General features: G+C 37.6%; 1 protein-coding gene across 1 annotated transcript in view; it reads right to left on the bottom strand.

Annotated features, from left to right (window-relative positions):
- Positions 1-23,794, bottom strand: part of LOC131439181 (lachesin) — a 323,974-nt gene extending 300,180 nt beyond the window's left edge. The window contains exon 1 of the mRNA XM_058609901.1: positions 23,003-23,794. The gene's annotated coding sequence lies outside the window, so the exon portion shown is untranslated. The remainder of the gene's footprint in view (positions 1-23,002) is intronic.
- Between the last annotated feature and the right edge of the window lie 444 nt (positions 23,795-24,238).

The raw sequence follows: 24,238 nt of genomic DNA, 5'->3' as shown, positions 1-24,238 counted from the left end.
CCGTTGGATCAGTGAGAACGGTACAAATTGGAAAACGACGAAATAGTCATCTCGTTGCTTATTTTATTGTAAACACAGAAACGCTCCCAATGTACAACAAAAACATTGTAGAAAATATTGAAAACAATTCATTAGGATAAATTTAATACTGCTAAAAAGAACCGAATAATATTACTACTCCGTTTCTAAGCAATGCCGAATTCGTTCTCCTAAAATGCGCCAGGTCTACTAATTTCGTATGTGCTCAACGATTTTCGTGGATATCGTGGAAGACCACATAAGCTTCCAGAACGGGTATATGCGCTACTATCCTGGATACAGAAAAAAAAACCATTTCCATTTTCTCATCAAAGCATAGAATTTACCCGTACTGTGACATGCATTTTTGTATATGCTAGTGTCGATATGAATAAACGATCAATTAAATGAATCATATAACATGTCAAACATAATGATTTTTCGGTTATAGCTATTAAATTGAAACATTACGAATGTTACGAAAAATATTATCTTTGTACTCTCTCATTCCGCAAATCCACAGCAAACAAACAAAGCTCGAAAAAATCTTGTGATTTTACATCTTATAAGATGCACATAAATGGAGCGTCGTTTTTCACACAAATTTTTATTCAAGAACATGTAAAATTTTGAAAAATAAAATAGCAAATAAAAAAACATAAGATCGTTATCAGCAGCGCGACTTGAACCGAGAAACATTAGATCACAAGCACATCGGTTACACGACTGAACCACAGAGCTCATATCTGTTCATTGAATAATTGATACATATAAATCCATACAGCGGCACTTGGTAGCCAAGTTACATTCGGAGCGTGTGAAATTCTGTGCGAGTGGAATATCGCGTCAATTGAAAAATTAAGTTCACACTTTAAAAAATCCTGTGATTTTATTTTATTATTAGATGCACATAAATGGAGCGTCGCAGCTCACGCAAAGGCTATAACAGGATAAGCATGTGAAATCTGCCCCCAACGGGAATTCATATTGTTATACCACATTCGAAAGGTCGTAGAGTGGAAACAATTTTCTTAAAATTTCAACCCTTTAACTGCCATATTGACGGAGCTAGGGTGGTTCTATTGATTTTTAATTTATTTGATTTTTTGAAGAAACCGCTTATCCGAAAAATTTGAAAAAAATCAGGTATGTTTAAGACATTATGGGGAATGTTTATAATTTTTTTTTCAAAAATTTTAAATATTGTTTCCTCCATTGAAAAATACTTGAAAATTTTGAAACTTTTTTTCCCTTTTCCAATTTTTGCACCACCCTGTATTTTTTAGTGACAAATATAAAATGCTTGAACATGTTAAAGTGGTATGTTTTCATGTTTTTAAAAAAGGCGGGTGGGTAATGTCAGAGACATAACTGGATGTCGTGAATACGAAAACAAATGACATGTTCCTTAACACTTCCGAATATCAATTAGTTGATCAATGGTATGAATTATGCAAGCATTCCCCTTTTCCACATTTTTCGCAAAAACAAAGAACTTTCGTAAAAACTTGAACTCGATTACTGTGAATTTCACACAGCGAAAAGTGCAAAAATCTAACCAAACTGTTCTACATTTGCACTAAACTGAGGATATTTCCTTTCGATTTGCGAACAACACATCCTAATAGTTCTTCAGAAAACTTTTAGAGCCATTAGAACGGCTGATTTTTTATAATGCTCTCCAACGTTGCTTTTTCATCCATCGAAATGACTGGCAGCTGTGACGTAATCGCTCTTGTCGGAAGCGAAACTAGCTGTGCAGGCGACACAAAACACATCTGTTCGCAGTGGCGATTGAATCCAAACTGATTCAATTTTTGTTAAGAGATTTCCTTTTATGGGATTTCGTTTGTAGCTTTTTCACTAATGGACGGTCCTAACGGCTATAAAAATAGCCGCATATAGAATTTTAATGTCGATTATTTAATTTCGGATTTGCATAATTTATTAAAAGAAACTATCAATATGCTGTAGCGATTCGTTTCTAGCATTCAGAAGGACCAAATTGAGGAACTCACTACGATATTCACCACTTTTCGGAACATTTTTCTTGAACGATTTGTTGTACAGCAGCAGCTATTTTCTTCTCTTCCTCAGAACGCGTTCTGATCGGCTGGTGTAGACATGGGTCAAATGAGATAGGTTTTTCAATAGTGTACTATTGAAATACTTCAATGCTTTTGCTACACACGTTTAAGTTGAAAAATTTCGATTCTATTGGTAGTTAGATTATATAAATCCTTTCACAGATCACTGAGCTATGAGCTTTCAAAATACGCGAAAGGCAAACGCGCCATATGAATTATCCTCTTTGATACTCGTTTATACCAAACATTTCAGAAAAGTTTAATTTTGAACTATTTGAGATTATGTCACACAACTGAAAATTTTATCATAAAATTGTGATCATATTCCCGATGGCATGTAGCAAAAATTATGTTGATTCGTTAGATACAACAAGAGATATTCACGATCAAAAACTTATCACTCTCTCAGAGGGTAAGTTTTGAAAAGGCACCCCATAGTAAAGTAAGTCGTATTCACGACAAAAATGTGGACGACCACAATATTTGATTTTTTCTAAACAATTAGTAACAATCGACCAAGCGTTTCCATCAAGTTATGTTAGAGGGAAACGAATGGTGTTCTAGTAGTTTATGCAACTCAAGCGCATGGCTTAGGAATCAAAGTAACGAAAAGGAGGAAATAAGTTTCAACCATTGCATAATACATATACGATCATACTTCGGGTACAACCCAGAAAGCTACAAAGCAAGAACTTATTGGTATGTGGTTCATATATGAATGGTAGTAATATATGAACGTTGCGAGTATCACACATATGCAGTTCGGTTACGGCAGTCAAGAACTAAGAGCGGGTGTAAGTTTTTTACGTGTTGCTAATGGATGTAATGAAAGAATAATGAAAGAAAGATTGAAAATTTTATTACAGTGTCAAAAGTTATCATTGAGCTATGTTATCGATGGATGTCTATAGCTTTCCGGGAAAGATGTGTGAAAAAGTTAAAGTGTGAGTTGTGTGTTTGAAAACGTCAATATCTTTATGATGGTTTTCATGGTTTGAAACAACAACAGATATAACAAAAATAGTGACGCGTTATTTTTAGTTTTTGAGTTATAGCCTTTTGCATAACGAGAAGTCATGCATTTATCGACCATGTCCATTAAAAAATTTGATTCGCTGAATCGGTTTCTTCAAAATTTGGGTATATTGGAGCTTTCCGTACTTTCCAGAAAATATCTGAGAATACATAATGACGTCGCATGTACCAATCAACTCAGTAAGTGATTGTTCACTCTCGGAGGAACGCCTCCAGGTTTTTACTGGTTTAACATAGCCAAATATCATTGAGCTTCGTGTTATGCTGGTGTCAATGAGAAAGATTTGGTCGTATTTTTGTTCAAATTGTGAACGGAAAGTTCTAATAAGTTAATATCATCAATCCTTGGATTGGAACGAGAGCAGCAAGTATCGGAATCTAGTAGCTCTGGAAGAGAAGCTTTTGAGAAGGAAGTTCTGCCAAGCAATTTTGGATTTAAATCTTTATCACGAGATAATCTAATTGAGACACACATATCACAAAAAAGCTATTCGGGCCCGTAATAAGTTGTATCTTATTTTGCAAAGCTTACAAGTGCTATATCTAGTACACTCCAAATTCGACTTGATATTTGGGAATCCAGCGCCGTTGATGTGAATGCGCTATTAGCAATAGAACTGTTGGTTGCTGTTCACACGTGACCACCATTGTTTACTACTTATTACATGCTCGTTTTTTTTTTTTAGAATAGTGAGAATAGTTATTAGCAATGCTTAAACCAGAATAGGTACAAACGACTATCAATAAAATAAGTGACGATGATAAGTCTATAGAATAAACGAAAATAATCAGAGACAAAATCAGTGCTTTCAAATAGCAATGTATTTTTAAAATATTTTGTCGTGAATACGACTTACTTTACTATGGGGCGCCTTTTCAAAATTAGCCATATGGAAGAATGGGCAGAACTTAATCGCGAATATCTCGACTTGTATTAATGGTAGCAACATAATTCTTTCACCATTTCATCAAAAATATGATCAGGAATTCAGGATAATATTTTGAACAGTGTGCGATAACCACAAACAACTCAAAAATTAAGTTTTCTTAAAATTTGAAAACAACGCGGAAAACTTTTTACTTTCGCTTGGGTTTTTCGCGCAAGGACGACGATTTTGAGATAGTCAGGCACATATCTTCAACTGAATGCGTATAAAAGGGGAACCGTGGTCGAAAATCGATCATCCAGTGGACAGTGATTCTTTGTCGATAGTTGAACGTGTTCAGACGTGTTTTCGTTCTCTCGCGTTTGTTCGTTCGTTGTTGAGTTTTTATGGCGAAACGTAGACGCCGCTCGGGAGGCTCAAAAGCTAGTCCCAAGGCGAATCCTAAGCGTAACAAAAATAACACACCCAGTCCGCGTGTGGTTATTCAAAACCAGAACCAGAATCAATCCACAATTGGTGATATGATGTCAGTGCACTCCGCTCGTTCGGAAATAAGAAGCAACCGTACCGCAACCAACGTAAGCGATGTCAACGGATTCGGTGGCCCTCTCGATGAACTGCCCGAAGAAGAAGAAGAAGCTAAAGTGAAACTTCCACCGCTGATGGTGAAATCAGTCCCGCTCGCAACGTTACAGCGTGAACTGATTCGAAATGGAATTCAAGCCGAATTCAAGCTGTGTGGTATCGGCATCAAGGTGATGTTGCATACCAAATCCGAGTACGTAAAGGCTAAGAATTATCTCGACCGTGCTGGCGCAGAGTATTTCTCGCACGATTTGGCAACGGAAAAGCCATTCAAAGCAGTGGTACGTGGTTTACCGCTGATGAGCGGTAATGACATCGCATCGGAGCTGGCCGAACGATACAAGCTCCAACCGGTTGCTGTTTTCCCGATGACTAGGAAGGATGTCACCAACAAGTATCGCGATTGTTTGTACCTTGTGCATTTTAAAAAAGGTACAGTGACACTGAACGCTTTGAAAGCAGTTAGATCCATCAGCAGTATGATCGTGAGCTGGGAACCGTACCGTGGTACAAACCGTGACGTCACCCAGTGTATGCGCTGCCTGAACTTCGGACACGGTACACGCAACTGCCATCTTCAACCGAGATGCAACAACTGCGGTCAGGTGCATTTAACGTCTAGCTGCCCTGCAGAAGGAGACGCCGTATTGAAATGTATTCATTGCGGTGAAGGTCATCGGTCTACCGACAAGCAGTGTCGCAAGAGGGAGGAGTACAAACAAATACGATAACGTGCATCGCAGAATCATCAGCCTGGAAGAAAATCCAACAAGGGTCCGGTTTTCAATAACGGCGACTTTCCTTTGCTGTCGTCAAATCGGGAGAACGGCGCTGGAACTTCCTCCACACAGCAACTGCCGCCGCAGCCAAATCCTACGGTTCTCTGGTCATCGTTGTTGGCAGGATCCGGAATGCCACTTGCTGGAGTGAACGGTCAACCAGCTCAGGTGAGTCCCCATTTAAATACCCCTCATTTGGACCAAAATCTTCCGCCCAAATTTACCACCGAACAACTCTTGCCGATCTTCGCAGAGATGTGCAACAAAATGCAAAAATGTCAAACAAGATTTGACCAGATTTCTGTGTTAGGGCAATTCATTATACAATATGCCTGTTAACCCGTTAAATATTGTTCTATGGAACGCCCGCGGATTGTCGCGGAAACGCGTTGAGTTGTGTGATCTCTTGGAGCAACAATCAACAGATATCGTAGCTATCACGGAAACGCATTTAAAACCCGGAAATAATCTGTCCCTTCCTGGGTTTAACATAGTTAGGCTGGATCGAACCCACTCGGGCGGAGGGGGTGTCGCTCTAGCCATCAGGAAAACTATTAAATATACCATTCAACCACACTATCGAACATCTGTTATCGAAGCCGTCGGTATCGAGGTATCTTCCGATACTGGAAAAATTATTATTATTGCCGCTTATTGTCCGACACAGTGCTATGACGGCAATGGGATGGCAAGAAAGTTTAAAAACGATCTTGGGAAGCTAACAAGAACCGACAAGAAGTTTATCTTGGCTTGCGATTTAAACGCGAAACACGAGACATGGCGAAATATCCGTAGGAATAAAAATGGGTGTCTTCTCTTCGAGGATCTACAGCTGGGTTATTACACCATCCACGCTCCGTATCTGCCGACATATCTTTCGCCTGCCGGCATCTCGTCCACCTTGGATATAGTTCTGTCGAACTTCGACTTGCTGAGCCAACCAGTTACAACAAACGATCTCAGCTCTGATCATTTTCCGGTTTCATTTCAAATCGGTGGTGATATTCAGCGCGGTGAACCACAAACCAGGAAAAACTACCACGACGTCAACTGGGTGGAATTCGCCCGGATTGTTGATAGGCATATCGATGCAACCAAAGCGTTGAATTCCACTGACGATATAGATGAAGCTTTATCCGAGCTAAAGGCCGCTATCTCTGTAGCTGAGAACCACTGCGTTAGACAGGTTCCGATCCACGGAGTATTGCTTAAAATCGACTCGATGACCAAAGCAATTATCCGTCAACGTAACAAAGTACGGCGCCAATTTCAACGGTCAGGCGATTTATCGAAAAAATACGTTGCATCGAAATTGTCAGAGCTGATCAGTTCACGAGTTGATGACTTGAAAAACGAAAACTTTTCGTCAATGATCCGAAGGCTGGACCCGTTCTCGCGGCCTTTCTGGAAGGTGTCAAAGGTATTGAAGTCCAAACCGAAACAAATCCCTCCGTTGGCACAGAACAACGACATTCTGGTCACACCGTTTGAAAAAGCGACCGCAATCGGCGAACACATTTTGCGCTCTCACAACCTGGGTAATTCCGTTGTCAGTCCCATGGAAGACGCAGTTCGAGAAACGATGTCCACTTTGCGTAACACCCGCTGCTACGTTCCGGAAAATGTTAAGGTTAAACCCGAACAAGTTGCCGCAACAGTAAAAGCATTCAAAAACATGAAGGCGCCGGGCTTTGACTCGATTTTTAACATTACATTGAAGAAACTCAGCCATCAGACCTACACCTTTATTGCCAATGTTTTCAACAGATGTCTCGTTTTAAACTACTTCCCCTCGGAGTGGAAAATCGCCAAGGTTGTACCGTTACTGAAACCATCTAAAGATCCAACGAATCCCTCTAGCTATCGTCCCATTAGCCTTCTGTCGTCGCTAAGCAAGCTCTTCGAAAGACTCATCTTAGATCGTGTTCTATTGCACATCGAAAACAACAACATTTTCCTGCCCGAACAGTTCGGATTCAGAAAGGGCCATTCCACAACTCATCAGTTGCAAAGAGTAGTGAACATCATCGACCGTAACAAGCACGTCGCAAAGTCTACAGCCATGGCTCTACTGGACGTCGAGAAGGCATTCGACAACGTCTGGCACGAAGGTCTCATCTACAAGATGTATCGCTACAACTTCCCAGTATACCTCATCAAGATAGTGCAAAACTATCTCAGTGGCAGAAGCTTCAAAGTCAGCGTGAACGGAACCCTATCGAACGGGTTTGTTGTACCCGCCGGAGTACCTCAGGGTAGCATTCTCGGACCAGTATTGTACAACGTCTACACCTCGGATTTCCCTCGACTTCCTGATGGTTGCCAGTTCTGCTTCTTCGCGGATGATACAGCTATCCTTTGCAAAGGAAGGGTCACAAAACATCTCACCAAAAAGCTGCAAAACTGCCTTGATTCCGTTGTCAGCTACATGAACACCTGGAAGATAAAAATTAACGCTTCCAAAACTCAGGCGATCCTGTTTCCATACAGTCTATCTCAGCGACTCACTCCTCCAGCTGATTGCAAGATCGTGGTTGATGGGCTTCCAATCGACTGGTCCAATGAGGTGGTCTATCTGGGGCTCACTTTTGATCGTAAACTACTTTTCCGCTCGCATGTCGATAAGATAAAATCTAAATGCTCCTTGCTCATCAAATGTCTCTACCCGCTAATCAAGAGAAGGTCATCTCTTATTCGCAAGAATAAGCTAGCTGTTTACACCCAGATCATCGCTCCAGTGTTTCAGTACGCGTTGCCTGTGTGGGGGAGGTGTGCCGTTACACATCGGAACAAAATCCAAGTGCTGCAGAACAGAGCCCTGAAAATGATTCTGGATCTTCCGTGGTTCACCAGGACTTCAACAGTTCACCAAATAGCAGACGTCACTACCGTCAACGAGAAACTAATTGCAGCCAATAGAAAATTCCAAGAAAAATGTGCAATCTCAGAATATCCTTTAATTAGTTCGCTATTTTAGTATTTGTTAGTAGTTTTAGTTTTGTTATATAAATCAAACTGTCTCTTAGTTAAACTGTTAAAAAGAAATTTAATCAAAATTATTAACTAGTAAATTACCGTAAATTCAAAGATGAAAAGTAACATTACTACATCACTTGACATGTAACATCATACAGAAATGTAACCAAAGAGAAACAATAAAAATTTAATGTAAAAAAAAAAAAAATATGAAAATCGATCATTTCTTTTCGTGCGTTCGATGGAAGCAGACGTCGTGGGAGTGGAATCATCAACCAGCAGCGACAGAGAATGCACCTTCTGCGTGGTTAATAAAAACCTCAAACGCTCAGGTCGCATCTCTCATTCGCTTGCTGGCCATCGAGGCGAGAGGACCAGCCAGCAGCAGCAGCGGGAGTTAAACTTTCCACCAGCAGCGAGAGAGAATGCACCTTCTGCGTGGTTAATAAAAACCTCAAACGCTCAGGTCGCATCTCTCATTCGCTTGCTGGCCATCGAGGCGCGAGGACCAGCCAGCAGCAGCAGCGGGAGTTCAACTTTCCACCAGCAGCGAGAGAGAATGCACCTTCTGCGTGGTTAATAAAAACCTCAAACGCTCAGGTCGCATCTCTCATTCGCTTGCTGGCCATCGAGGCGCGAGGACCAGCCAGCAGCAGCAGCGGGAGTTCAACTTTCCACCAGCAGCGAGAGAGAATGCACCTTCTGCGTGGTTAATAAAAACCTCAAACGCTCAGGTCGCATCTCTCATTCGCTTGCTGGCCATCGAGGCGAGAGGACCAGCCAGCAGCAGCAGCGGGAGTTAAACTTTCCACCAGCAGCGAGAGAGAATGCACCTTCTGCGTGGTTAATAAAAACCTCAAACGCTCAGGTCGCATCTCTCATTCGCTTGCTGGCCATCGAGGCGCGAGGACCAGCCAGCAGCAGCAGCGGGAGTTAAACTTTCCACCAGCAGCGAGAGAGAATGCACCTTCTGCGTGGTTAATAAAAACCTCAAACGCTCAGGTCGCATCTCTCATTCGCTTGCTGGCCATCGAGGCGAGAGGACCAGCCAGCAGCAGCAGCGGGAGTTAAACTTTCCACCAGCAGCGAGAGAGAATGCACCTTCTGCGTGGTTAATAAAAACCTCAAACGCTCAGGTCGCATCTCTCATTCGCTTGCTGGCCATCGAGGCGAGAGGACCAGCCAGCAGCAGCAGCGGGAGTTAAACTTTCCACCAGCAGCGAGAGAGAATGCACCTTCTGCGTGGTTAATAAAAACCTCAAACGCTCAGGTCGCATCTCTCATTCGCTTGCTGGCCATCGAGGCGAGAGGACCAGCCAGCAGCAGCAGCGGGAGTTAAACTTTCCACCAGCAGCGAGAGAGAATGCACCTTCTGCGTGGTTAAAAACCTCAAACGCTCAGGTCGCATCTCTCATTCGCTTGCTCGCCATCAAGGCGAGAACCAGCAGCGACTGAAACTGGATTCTGAGTCTGTTATTGGATCTAAATTTAGGTCTTGAACTCAGGGTCCAGTTCTCTATTCCAGACTTCTATTCGGTTCTTCTTAAAACCATAATAATACTCCTAAAGAATTATGCGGAATTTACTTTACTGTACCTCTATACAACCCATTTTTGTCGTGAATACGACTTACTTTACTATGGGGTGCCTTTTCAAAATTTACCCTCTGAGAGAGTGATAAGTTTCTGATCGTGAATATCTATCGTTGTATCTAATGAATCAACATAATACTTGCGACATGCCGACATGGAAATATGATCACAATTTTATGATAAAATTTTCAGTTTTGAGACATAGTCTCAAATAATTCAAAATTAAACTTTTCTGAAATGTTTGGTATAAACGAGTATCAAAGAGGATAATTCATAAGGCGCGTTTGCCTTTCTCGTATTTTTAAAGCTCATAGCTCAGTGATCTGTGAAAGGATTTATATAATCTAACTACCAATAGAATCGAAATTTTTCAATTTAAACGTGTATAGCAAAAGCAATGAAGTATTTCAATAGTACACTATTGAAAAACCTGTCTCATTTGCTCCATGTCAACACCAACCAATCAGAACGCGTTCTAAGGAAGAGAACAAAATATCTGCTGCTGTACAACAAATCGTCCGGGAAAAATTTTCCGAAAAGTGGTGAATATCACAGTGAGTTCCTCAATTTGGTCCTTGTGAATGCTAGAAACGAATGCCTACAGCATATTGATAGTTTCTTTCAATAAATTATGCAAATCCGAAATGAAATAATCGACAATAAAATTCTGTATGCGGCTATTTTTATAGCCGTTAGGACCGCCCATTAGTGAAAAAGCTACAAACGAAATCACATAAAAGGAAATCTCTTAACAAAAATTCAATCAGTTTGGATTCAATCGCCACTGCGAGCAGATGTGTTTTGTGTCGTCTGCACGCTTTCGACAAGAGCGATTACGTCACAGCTGCCAGTCATTAGCATTGGGAAAAAACAACGGTGGAGAGCATTGCACAATATCAGCTGTTCTAATGGCTCTAAAAGTTTTCTAAAGAACTATTAGGATTTGTTGTTTGCAAATCGTAGGGAAATATCCTCAGTTTACTGCAAATCAAGAACAGTTTGCTTAGATTTGTGCACTTTTCGCTGTGTGAAATTCACAGTAATCGAGATCAAGTGAAGCGTTCTTTGTTTTTGCGAAAAATGTGGAAAAGGGGAATGCGTACATAATTCATACAATTGATATTCGGAAGTGTTAAGGAACATGTCAGTTGTTTTCGTATTCACGACATCCAGTTATGTCTCTGACATTACCCACCCGCCTTTTTTCTAGAGGCTTCGATTCTATGCTTGTTATTCACTAACCGAGTGGTAATCAAACTGTTCAAATTAGAGGTAAGCCTCTGCAAAGGCTATAGTCTGTTCTCGTTTTGGGAATTTTGCTCGATTATTGCATAAAACCCACAATCAAAATTACTTGCTTCCAGTAATAATTTATTCATTTCAAATCTTACTACCCTGCCGCGAAGGCGAGAGATATCGATTTCCACAGCTCTCCTGGGCGTCATCATTTCGGTAGAAGTTTTCACAGTGAAGCACATAGCAAAAATAAAAAATAAAATAAAACTCCTAGACACATCCTCAGTATTTTATTCATGATTTTTGCTTAATCAGTCTTCGGCTGCCCTCACAGACTGCCAGCAGCTACAAAGTTTTCCTATGTATGTGAACCTGACTGACTGGCATCGCACTACCGGCGCTGGCGGAACTTTTACTTGCGATGGGCGACTCGAACAGGAATCCGACAGTGGAAAACTCAACCGCAAGCACCGGGAAACCAGTCCGGCACCGGTAACCAACGCGGACAGGGGGATCGTTCCGGTGAGGTGTACGGGCTCAGTTCGCAATATGTACCGCATGGCAATGACGGGCGGAATTAATTTCAACGAAAGTCGGTGCCATTAATTTTAAATTTTCAGGATGGACACAGACTAAAAACAATCCTCAGACGGGATCGTGCGGTGACAGGCACCACTTGTGGAGGCGATTTTGCTGATAACTTTTCGACCGATTGAATTTCACGCGCAAATGTGTCAGCTCGTTTTATTTATTTCTGAAAGAATTCTAATTAGAATCGGAACGGAAATGGTGAAATCGTGCTGAAAACAACCCACGACAATCTAACGTAATTTATCAAGCAATTTAACAGAACTCAAATCGGTTGCACTGACACTTTGAGGCCGTTGGGCGACTCTTGAAAATCGTTTTGGGTGTCTATTTATGTTTGACTAGATTACTAAATGGTAATTTGTATTTTGTATCTGAAAATAAGATCGCATATGTTGGTCTGTGGAATTGAACCCAGTTCGACATTATTTCAACGGGTTGTGGATGCCAACTACATCATTACGTCCGTCCACTAGGCACATGTTGACGCCAATGTTGGAAATTATTTTTATTGGATTCGTGATTATGTTGTTTGAACTATTGTACATCAGTGCATCGGAAAAGTGCCCTCGCGATAAACAACGATCAAAGGAAATGCTTTCGGGCTGTTTTGTTATATTGAAAACTTGATTTCCCGGAATTAAATATATTGTACAGTCATATATCAACATTTGTTTTAAAATCAGTTTGAGAGATTTTTGATTTTGTTGACGAGCTGAAAGTCAGATCATAATCAAAATTAATTAAAAAAATCTATTGGAGAAATTTTTCCGTTACGTTTACAGTCCATAGCGGGAAAAATCTGATGGTAGTCCGGGTCATTCGAAAAGACATTGTCCGTAAAAATGATTGGTAAAATAGGCAGAGTAAACGTTTACGGCTGTATAGAGCATAAAGTTGAATTGATAGTGTTCACTAACTGTTCAAATTGAATTGTTATACACTGAAGAGTCGAAGATGAAACGTATAAACGAAAAAAATGACTATTCGTCAAAATATGAAAATAAATATTTGTATTAAATGTTTGCTGCTGAAAATGATCTATTAAAATGCCACTAAGAGGGAGTGACTTCGTACCTTTGTAAAACCGGTGTAGACTGTCGTGAAATGAGACTAGAGCAAGTTGCAGTAAGTTTTTTGGGCCATGAAATAGCTAAGTCTACGGGTTCCAATGGTTTTACAATCTGTTTCGAATATTTTGTACTTTTATGTGTCGTCAACCATATGAAGGTTGGATATTTCGACCCTTAATTATCCTGCCTTTAGCTCAGATCCGTATTCAATAAAAATCACACGCCAGTAACAGACAGCCTGTGACGTGATTCTGCTTTCTACAAAACGATTGAATTACATCGGCGAATGACCATAAGGTTAAAACCGATTATAAATAAAGCAACATAATAATAATAATAATAATAATAATAATAATAATAATAATAATAATAATAATAATAATAATAATAATAACAATAATAATAATAATAATAATAATAATAATAATAATAATAATAATAATAATAATAATAATAATAATAATAATAACGGTTGGAAACTCGCTTGTGTTTTCAAAATCGAGCTTCAGTGTTGGTATTTGATTTTTTTTATCTCGTATGCTCTATCGAATATCATACACAGCGTGTTTCGTTCGTAGAGGTGGTGTGGTGTTTTCTTCTTCTGTACCAGACGGTTTGAAATTTTTGATATTCATAACCTTGTGTTTCCAGAACTGACAGTCAGATTCGGATGAAATTCAGGAGTTATGTTATGATATCATAAGACCTTTCAGTTGAACCCAAGTTTGTAAAAATCGATCAAGCTATCGCTCAGAAAAGAGAGTTCGTTTCATTTTAGAGTTCTTGGCCACTTTTTCCGGTACTTCCAGAACCGGAAGCCGGGGACTGGTATAATCGGAATGGATACGTTTGGCCGTCAACTGACACAGCCAGATTTGAGTGAAAATCGGTTACGCCATCTCTGAGAAAAGTGAGTAAGTAATTTGAGAGTGGAATTTTTACACTAATCATCCTGTTATTCCGGGAAAGGAATCAAGATCAAGATGAAATTCAGGGATTTTCTATGAAATCATAAAATCATTCATTTGAATCAATTTTGGTGAAGATCGGTTGTGTCATCTCCGAGAAAAGTTAGTAAACATGTTTTCATTGTTCTGAACCCCGTAATTCTGAAAATCAGATCCAATCAAAATTCTGAAATTTTGTATGGGACGACAAGACATTTTATCGTTTGAATTAAGGTTTGTGAAAATCGGTTCTACTATCGTCGTGAAACACTTATTTTCATTTTTTTTAACATTTCACCCAATAATTACTATTCATATTGACCACTCTACGTGGATCGAAAATATCGCAGTCATTATGTCTCAATTCTTTTCTCTTTTGATTACCTCTTTGGTGATTATTCTGTGAGTGAAAATTTGTCATCAAGTTTTGCTGACACAAAAATGCTTGTAAACTTAGAGATTCAGAGATTTGCGGAAGCTTGTTTCATGATCGGAAGTGACATGTTAAATCAGTGAGTTTTTTTTAGAAAATCTCTTGAACTGATCAACGTTTTCACACATAAAAATCCAGTTTGTTATACCTCATTTTTCAGGAAAATATAAATTTTTCTACAAAATTCGGAAAATTTTAAAAATTGTAGGTAAGAAGCTACAAATTTTAATAAATGTTAGCTTTTCAAAAAGTAAATCAATATTTGGACCATCCGAATATGAAATTTGTCACGACAAAAACAAAGCAAAAATACGGGCACAATATTTTTCGGTGCAGAGCAATTGTATTGTTACGAATTTCGGAGAAATCGTTCATTTCTTTACGATGGAATTGCTGTAGAAGTACTGTATATTTGTTCATTTAATTTCGCAAGAAAACATGTATCATTTTGTCTGAATAGATCTGACTGTGATATCATGAAACGATTTCTTTTCGATCTAAGTATTGGGATTATTTGTTTGCAGTCTGTGCATTTCCACTATGTGATGAGACAACTGATTTTTTTATTTTTCCTGAAAAAATGCTTCGCATACAAGATCTGCAAATGCTAAAATATTTCCAAAGAAATTGTGTAGAATGAAAATCTGTATAGAACAAATAAACACAGCATGTAGCCTAAATATCATCGTGAACCGGGGCCGTTTTTATAAACTGAAAGTTTGAAGTAACAAACACGCGCGAGGAATTGGTAGAGTTCCAGTATACCTCTGTATAGCAAAACATCAACTTCTTTTTGAAAATTTTTCTTCTAAGTTGCTGTTTTCTTCATTTGTGCTGTCCTTCAGTAATAATGGTGATAGATAAATAGAAACAAATTTTCTGATTTTAATAACAAAATTAGTTGTCAATGAGAATTTCGTGTTGGAATGAAATATTGCTGGTTTGTGTCCAGGATATTCGCCAACTAAACACATTCTCTAAAAATAAGATTTTTTTTTCAGCAAAATAAATTCTCAATTTTAACTAATATTTTAGTTATTTTGGAAATTCTGTTGTTAAAATCAACTAATTCAAAAACAGTAATACGACTTAGGCGCAGAACTAATTTCGGTCGTTCAGTGAGGAAATGGACAGTTCCAGAAGTTATCGGCAGGAAAGGTGCTCAAATCAAGATTGATTGGCTCCGATCTGGCAAACCGGTTCGACTCGTGAATGATTTTTAAAAAGCATAAAAAGCAATTGTTACGTGCTCTTTCTTCCAGTCGTTGTTACTCGAAAGTAGTTACTTATACAAAAATGATGTCCTTATTTGACAAATCGTTCTTTGTTCATCGGGTGAAGATAATTAGGGTTTATTATTACGATATCAGAGTCTATAAACACGCATCCCAAAAATCAAAGCTCTCGATTAATCTTGCAGAACACCGAAATGCAGCCGAAAGTTCGATTTCATAAAAAATGTGTAGCTAATTATATTTTGTTATGAGACATATTTGAAACTGATGCATTAAATTAAAAGCTTTTTAAAACTCTGTGTGAACGACCGCAACTATGTTAAAGCCGGGTATAAACAAATAATATAAAAAAATGATTTTCAAAACTATAGTTGAGAGATAGGATAGCAACATTTAGGCCCTGTAATATTTCAAAGCATTTTTGTTTTGATAAAAATCCTTCAAATGGAAATTTTTTTTTTGAAAGTTGAAATTTGAATACATGACAACTTTTCCGTTTGAACTCAATTTCCTTTAAGATTTATGTCAAACGTTCCGCATCTATAATGAATGCTTGAATCTAGAAAATTATAGGCCAAAGGCTTACAAATATTTATCGATTTGAGAAAACTTTTATGAAACCATTATCTAGTATACCGCGTAGGGGCTTCTTGATAAGTTGTAAACTTTTTTATGAAAAATAGAATATGAATATTATGCTTAAAATTTTTCGAAAAATTAGTATCCCTACGTGGTATACTAGTTTAAGATATAAAATTAAAAAAAAAACCTTTGATTATTGTTCCAGCTCTGAGTTTGAAAACACAGCCGGCTCGCCCGTTTTCGACCTCTTGGGAAACTAGCCGCAGAAGCTTGGTCACCAAGAGGCAATTTTTTATCGGAATAATGTGACTATATTGATACACTTGATTAAACACTAAAAAATAAGTTTCGAGAGCTTTCACTATAATTCCGGAAAATATTTCTGAAATTGTCATATTTTCTTGACGCGCATGGTGGCTTTACCCTTTAAGGATCAAGAGTAAACCAAGTTTCCTGGTGTTAGAAATTTGTATATTACATACTTCATGTTTGATACGTATATCATAGATCTACACCCCACTCCACAAAAATGAAAATGGTACAATTTCTGCTCTTATAAAGGGTAGTATGGATATCAATGGATACAATCAAAGTTAATTTTTTAGTGAGGAAGGTAAAGGGTTTAGGTAACAAAAGTAGTAGATCTTGTTCTGAAGAAAAAGAATATTGTAGATTATTTCTTGGAAAAGATATTGATGAATTTTGCAATGCTCGCCCTGGGTCAATAATAATAAATTGGACATTCTAGCATGTTGATGTAAGGCCCCTGCATTGAATATATGATATACGAAATAACATTAAAAATCATTCCCGTTCCAGTCGGTGTTGAACAGTCGTTCGCACCGCACACGTTTAGCTCTTTACTCCTGGAAATTTTTTCTGGCTCCCTAGAGTTTCATTGATTCAAGGCTTTAGTCTACTGCAAGGCTACCTGAATCACTAACAGTCTTTTTAAAGACTAACAATTAGTCAGAGTGATATTCTAATATAATCAGAGTGATATACTAATACAATCAGTCTTTTTCAAGACTAAGAAATTAATCAGCCTTAAGGTTAGCTATTCAATAAACTATTCTTCGAACTAATCAGTCTTTATCAAGACTTTTCCGAACTAGGAGTCTAATCGAAGACTAATTTAGCCTAGTTAATTTAATTTCGAACCTAATTCTTTTCAAAAATGCCTGCGTCCATCCGGAAAGGCAACAATCCTAAGGCTAAAAATAATTCAGTGCGGAATAAATCACAATCCGTTATTCAACATTTTTCTAATAAAATTCACGATCTTATAGAATCTGAATGTAAAAATAAAAGACAACGGACGGATTTCCCTTCCGTTGATTCTATGCCGTCTAACAATATTTACGAGATTCTTCCTGAAACCGATTGTAGCGACATAGAAGAAAATTCTTCTAAAATTCCCAAAATGGACGTTCTAGGAAGAAACCACAATCTATGCCTCCAGTGACGGCTCAAGGCATTCCGTTCTGAGCTTTCTACTTTTCTACCGGAAGTAAAAGTCTCATTTCAAATCGGACGAAGAGGAGATTCTTGGTTGATGGATTGGAAGATTATGAACGTCTTATCCGATATTTGTCCCAGAAACCAGTGATGTCTGAGCTCAGCACACGAGCTGCTCTATACCTGCAGTGTGTGCCTATTAAACTCGTGTGCTGTGCTTCTCAAACCAGACCCATGAGCGTGTGCTATTTGTGTAGTCCACCTACTGACAAGATAGAATACAAGAGCGGACACTGTGTGCTTAAAAATTATACCTAATACACTTCAATCGAAGTGATGTAAACAATTTGAAAACTTTAGAAAAAGTACGTTTCATTTCCCACATTAAAATTCATTGGGAACATTATAAACGGCATAATCGTATTGCAAACTTAACGCAATGTCGTCGTTGCCAAGGCTTCGGCCATGGAACCAAAAATTGTCATATGGATATACGGTGTTTGAATTGTGGTAAATCGCATTCGAAAGACGATTGTACAATGAATGAAACCACTGATAAATTTTCATGTTCAAATTGCGATGGAAATCATAAATCCAATTATTTGAAAGGTCCTGTCAGGGTAAAAATTTTAAACGCTCGTTTGCTTAGACAACAATTCAAATCAACAACCTTAAATTTACAGAACATACCTGAAAAACAAAAAAAAAACGTTACAAATGCCACGCCTTATTCTACTAAGGCACTTATTTTTTTGAATTTAAAACAAAAAACAGGTACGCCTTCCAATTCGTCTTCCAATGAAAACAATTTATTGACAGGTAGATCGACCTCGTCATCATATTCTTCTACTGACAATTATGCTAGTCTAACAGGTAGAAATCTACGACTTAATTCTTCTAATATGAATAATCAAAACACAGGACCGCCTTGCAGTTCATCTTCTAACAAAAACAATTTATTAACAAGTAGATCTGCATCTTCTTCTAATGGCAGTTACACTAGGATGACAGGTAGACATCTACCTTCAACATCAACTTTTTCAAATGATCATCCGAATGAATACGACTTCATCACTTTTTGAAGCATTTCAAATCGGATGGCAATGTGCAAATATTGTTATAATGAATTTAAAATTTAACAGTGATGTTTAATAATTATTTGAATATTTTAAATTGGAATGCTCGATCTTTGAATTCGAGTGAAGATGATTTTTATAATTTTCCCAAAGTTCACAAAATTCATATTGCCATTGTGACAGAAGCTTTTCTTAAACCAAATGTCAAATTGAAAAGTAATCCGCATTATGTGGTTCATCGATTTGACAGGTTTACTGGAATGGGTGGTGGAGTTGCCATTTTTGTCGAACGGCAAATTAAACATCGAATTTTACCTTCTTTCAATACTAAAGTTATTGAAAGCTTGGTAATCGAAGTTGAAACCATTCATGGAATTTGTTTCATCGCTGGAGCATATTTGCCATTCCAGTGCACCGGCGTTTTTCTTCCTTGAAAAATCGTTCTACAATTGATCTGGTTCTAACAGATCAAAGTCACATTTGTAGTGAACCGATTGCGACAATCATTACATTATCGAAGCTAGAAACCTTTAGTTCCCAAAGCTCAAACTAAATTAAATTCTCATATCATCGATGACAATCTTCAACTGCTCATTCGGTTGAAGAATGTTCGTCGACGACAATATCAACGTTCTCGTGATCCTGCTATGAAAAACATAGTTAAGAATTTACAAAAAGAAATTAAACATAGATTTACTCTTTTGCGTATTGAAAATTTCGCTAAAGAAGTTGAACAAATTAAACCTTTGTGGAAACTTTCTAAGGTTCTTAAGAAACCTCAGAAACCAATTCCTGCTCTCAAGGAAGGGAATCAAATACTTCTTACAAATGGCGAAAAAGCTCAAAAACTTGCTCAGCAGTTCGAGAGTGTACACAATTTATTTTCAACGTTGTGAGTCCTATTGAAAATGAAGTCTCACTGAAATATGAGCATATTTCAACCCAAGTGTTATCACAAGATGACATTATTAAGACGAATTTTGATGAAATTAAATCAATTCTTAGGAAACATAAAAACATGAAGGCTCCTGGTAATGATGGAATTTTTAATATTCTTATTAAAAATCTTCCCGATGTTTCCTTGAGACTCCTGGTTAAAATTTTCAACAAGTAATTTTCATTAGCTTACTTCCCAAAAAGATGGAAAAACGCTAAAGTAATTCCAATCCTCAAACCTGATAAAAGCCCAGCAGAAACATCAAGTTATCGACCAATTAGCTTACTTTCTTCTATCAGTAAACTTTTTGAAAAAATTATCTTGTTGAGAATGATGTCTCATATAAATGAGAATTCAATTTTTTTACCAGAGCAGTTGGGATTTCGTCATGAACATTCAACTACTCATCAACTTGTCAGAGTAACGAACATGATAAAAGCAAATAAATCTTCTGGGTGATAGCAAAAATGTCTGATTTCTAGTTTCCTATTTCTTTGATCAAAATGATTCAAAATTATTTAACTGATCGTACTTTTCAGGTTAGCTATCAGAATTGTAAATCTGAATTGCTACCCGTACGAGCAGGTGTTCCGCAGGGTTCGAGCGTAGCTCCAATCTTGTATAATATTTTCCCTTCTGATCTTCCAAATCTATCCGTTGGTTGTCAGAAATCGCTATTCTGTGATGACACAAGTGTGTTAGCTACAGGTAGAAATCTAAGAGTGATCTGCAGTCGCCTTCAAAGAAGTTTAAATATTTTCAGTGATTATCTATGAAAATGGAAAATTAAACCAAACGCAGCAAAAACGCAATTAATTATCTTTCCTCATAAGCCAAGAGCTTCTTTTTTAACCCAAACAATAATCACACTCTCAAATTGAATGGCTTGGAATTGACATGGTCTGATCAAGCTAAATACTTAGGTTTAACTTATGATAAAAATCTCACTTCGAAGGATCACATTGAAGGAATCCAGTCAAAATGTAATAAATATATTAAATATTTATATTCTCTTATAAACAGAAATTCTAAGCTCTGTCTAAAAAAAAAAATTATTAATTTATAAACAAATTTTGAAACCAGCCACAAAAAAATCGATGCATTCTTCAATTGAATCGATTCGCTCTCTGCATTAGTTAGTAAGTTAGTCCATAAGTTCCTTTTCTCCATTACACAATACAAGTAGGTTTACAATTTTCCCTACACATAAATTACAGAATTGTGAAAGCAAATGATGTCCTCATGGTAAAAACCAAATCATATATATACATATATAGATATATATATATATATATATATATATATATATATATATATATATATATATATATATATATATATATATATATATATATATATATATATATATATATATATATATATATATATATATATATATATATATATATATATATATATATATATATATATATATATAATAGGGCTGAAAAGTCACCACTTGTGGCTGAACACCCAATTTAAATCTTAATAATTTAATTTTAACTCATATTCCAATAAATAGTTATCAAAACAATCATTCCCGTTTCACATTATGCATTTTACTCTATCATAAGCGCAGTCAGTTTGTTTATCACTAAATTTATATATACAAACAGGTTCACAAAAAAGGTGCAGCTACCAGCTGATAACTTTGGTGGTATGATACTTTTTTCCATTACAGCATGGGACACTTACACTCATGTAATGTAGTCGGTATTACTCCTGCTGATTCCAACGAATTTATATGTTCAGTGCAACCAGTTTGTTAAAGGTGCGTTTACAATTTAATTTTAAACATTCTAATTTTACAATAATATATGCTCAAGCAAATGCAAAGCATTGTTTTATATTGAAACATTATTTTGATCTATATTGCGTTGATGTTTGCAAGAAAATTGCATACATTCTTAGTTTATGATTTGTTGTTACACATTAGAAAGTTTAACTGCACTGATTTATGGCATCTGTATTGGATTGCGCTATACAAAATAAACAAAATTGAACATGTTTTGTGAAAAAGCAGTTTTCCGAAAAAATAAAGAGTTTTTCAACAACATATCGTATTTATGGCCTTCTAATTCTTCGAGCAAAGTTTTCTACTTCGCTGGAATTTTGATAAAAGGTAAGTAAATCTTCATTTTGATGCAAAATCTGCGAGAGAAAAATTCATATAGAAACGTGTTAGTTACTGATGAAATGTGTGGTAGTGCAAGGAAACTGAAACCATTTTATTTTCATTAGCAATTTTCAGCGAAATGGAAATGGTTTCGTTCAAAGTTTATACTTTTCTTGAATTGTCATTATAAGCAGAAACGGCTGATTTGTTTCATTTTCAACTATATGATAGTTTTGTCTGATGAAATCCGGAAAAAGATGATGGAACTTATTTTTACACCCACATAATTGACATTACCTATACGCTTGCAAGGAGTCTTTCTCCTTAAGTACTAAGAATCGTTTGAATAGTACAAAAATTATAACCACCATGTGGACATATTCCGCCGTCCGTCAAATATCCTTACGAATATTATTACCCATTCAAGACGGCTACGGTCCTCTGTGGGAGTCACGATAACAACGTTTTTTTTTGTTTCAAATAATTGATATACATCTAATTCCATTGCATTTTCCATTTTCAAACATGCTTTATTTCCTCACGCGTTTGTGTTTTACAGGATTCTCCCCACATGATTTCAATTCAACAACTTTATTTCATTTGGATGTATGTATAGTCGCGTCGTCTTGTTGTTATCAAGAAATATTCAATCGGCAAACAAATCACATATAAATAACATGGGAAACACTAATCGACTGCAATCTCTCAAAAATCAAAAATGAATAAATTTAAATGGTTTGCATTACAAAAAAATGTTTGATTTACCTTATGATAATAGGATACTCAAGTATGCAAGATATGCTAATTTTTAAGTGTTTGATTTTATTATAAGAAATAAATGGTGTTCTAAAACTTTCGTTCCTTTTTTCCTGTAGAAATAATTATAACATTTGGATATGTTACAATCCTAATTTCAAAGGAAGTTGATGATAGTGCATAACTTGATGGATATTAGAATTCAATCTTTTGATATTTTTAAGCCTGAAGATATGCGATTTACGTATTAAATTTATGGATATTTTTTTCCCGAAAGAAAAGTTCAATCTTTTTCATTAATTCGACGGGTTCTTAGAAACGATGTAGATATGATATTATTTAGGTTTAAAATGCGTTGGAATTAGTTATGCCATTATTTACTACGTCGCTTGCAAAAGTTTCATAAAATCGGATTAAAATTATTAGCATAAGTGCTTAAGTAACACGCATCTGTAGAACTAATATTTCCTTGTTAAACTTGAATATAATAGAATTTTCCCTCTGGCAGAGAGCTTTTTTAATTCCAAAGCGACGACGTACAATGGCAAAGTGACTGCATCGAAAGCCAAGCAACAACAAAAACAAATTCTAACGAAAACTACTTACTTATCCTAGCACAAAACACAGCAGCATAAATATAAACACTCCAGAAACACCTTTTCCGATCCGTTGACTGCAGCTCACCGGTACTGCTTTCCGACACCAGTTTCGATTCTACAGCATCAACATCATTATTTCGCAGGGGAGCATCAAAGCCACAACCATCGTCAGGATGTCTCACTAACAGCACTGCGTTACAAACTTTACGAGAAGAGCAACGTACGAATATTATTCACATCATTGGCATCATTCAGCACATCACCATCATCAGCGGCAGCGGCAGCAACAGCAGCATCATCATCATTCTCATCCTCATCATCATCATCACCATCATCTTCATCCTCATCCGCACAGTCACAAGTACAAACATCCTCACAAACAATAACAATACGAGGGCAACTTCCCGGTACGCTTCGGAAAATTTCCCTTCTTTTGAATAATGCACAAATGCCGCTTCTGGCAGCGACTTCTCTCACTCCACTGTCGATATTGCAGTCGGCGGCTCGAGTCAAGACACGAGCTTACTTTCGCTAAGTGAATGGTTTTGCCCCCGTTTTCCGTGTGTATTAATCACCGGTTTGCCACTTGCTCTGGAATCACGCTCCTGTCAGTGCGGTGCACCTGCTGGCCACGAAAACGAACGATGAAACACCAACCACGACGACGGAACGGGACCTCCCGAAAAGCATATCCGATCCCGAAAGCAACCGCCGATAGACTGACTGACTATTCTGGTTGCCTGACAGCCTGGCTGGCTGACTGACTGACTGACTGACTGACTGGCGACAGAGTGGTGATCCCACTCTGCAGGATAGACCCAAACATCCGAAGTGTCGGCTGTCTGCCAACAACAATAACCATCGGGTATGTATCCTTGCACCGGCCGACCGAAGCTAGGTGCAATCATCTTCCGGTGTTTCGTGCTTCTCGTCTCGTTTGTCGGAGTTGCTGATAGCATCCAGGTTGGGACAGAACTCACAGCATCCACGGCGCATGCGAACTGACCCGGAGCCGAAGCAGAGATGAACGCCGGGAAGCCGAATCTGCGACGAATGGTGAGTTCCTTCTTTTGCCTGATTATTATTACCGTTCCAGTGAATTAGGTCAGGGTTAGTTATTGTCATGAAGATACGTTTGGTTTGTTGGGGGGTTACTCGGATATTGTCTTCGTTAAAGTCTTCAGTTTATGGGCTTATGAAGGTAGAAAACAGGAAACGGCACACGTAATGCAGTTATTTGAAG

This window comes from Malaya genurostris, chromosome 3 (assembly GCF_030247185.1).
Source record: "Malaya genurostris strain Urasoe2022 chromosome 3, Malgen_1.1, whole genome shotgun sequence".
NCBI lineage: Eukaryota > Metazoa > Arthropoda > Insecta > Diptera > Culicidae > Malaya > Malaya genurostris.
This window is presented reverse-complemented; position numbering and strand designations above follow the sequence as displayed.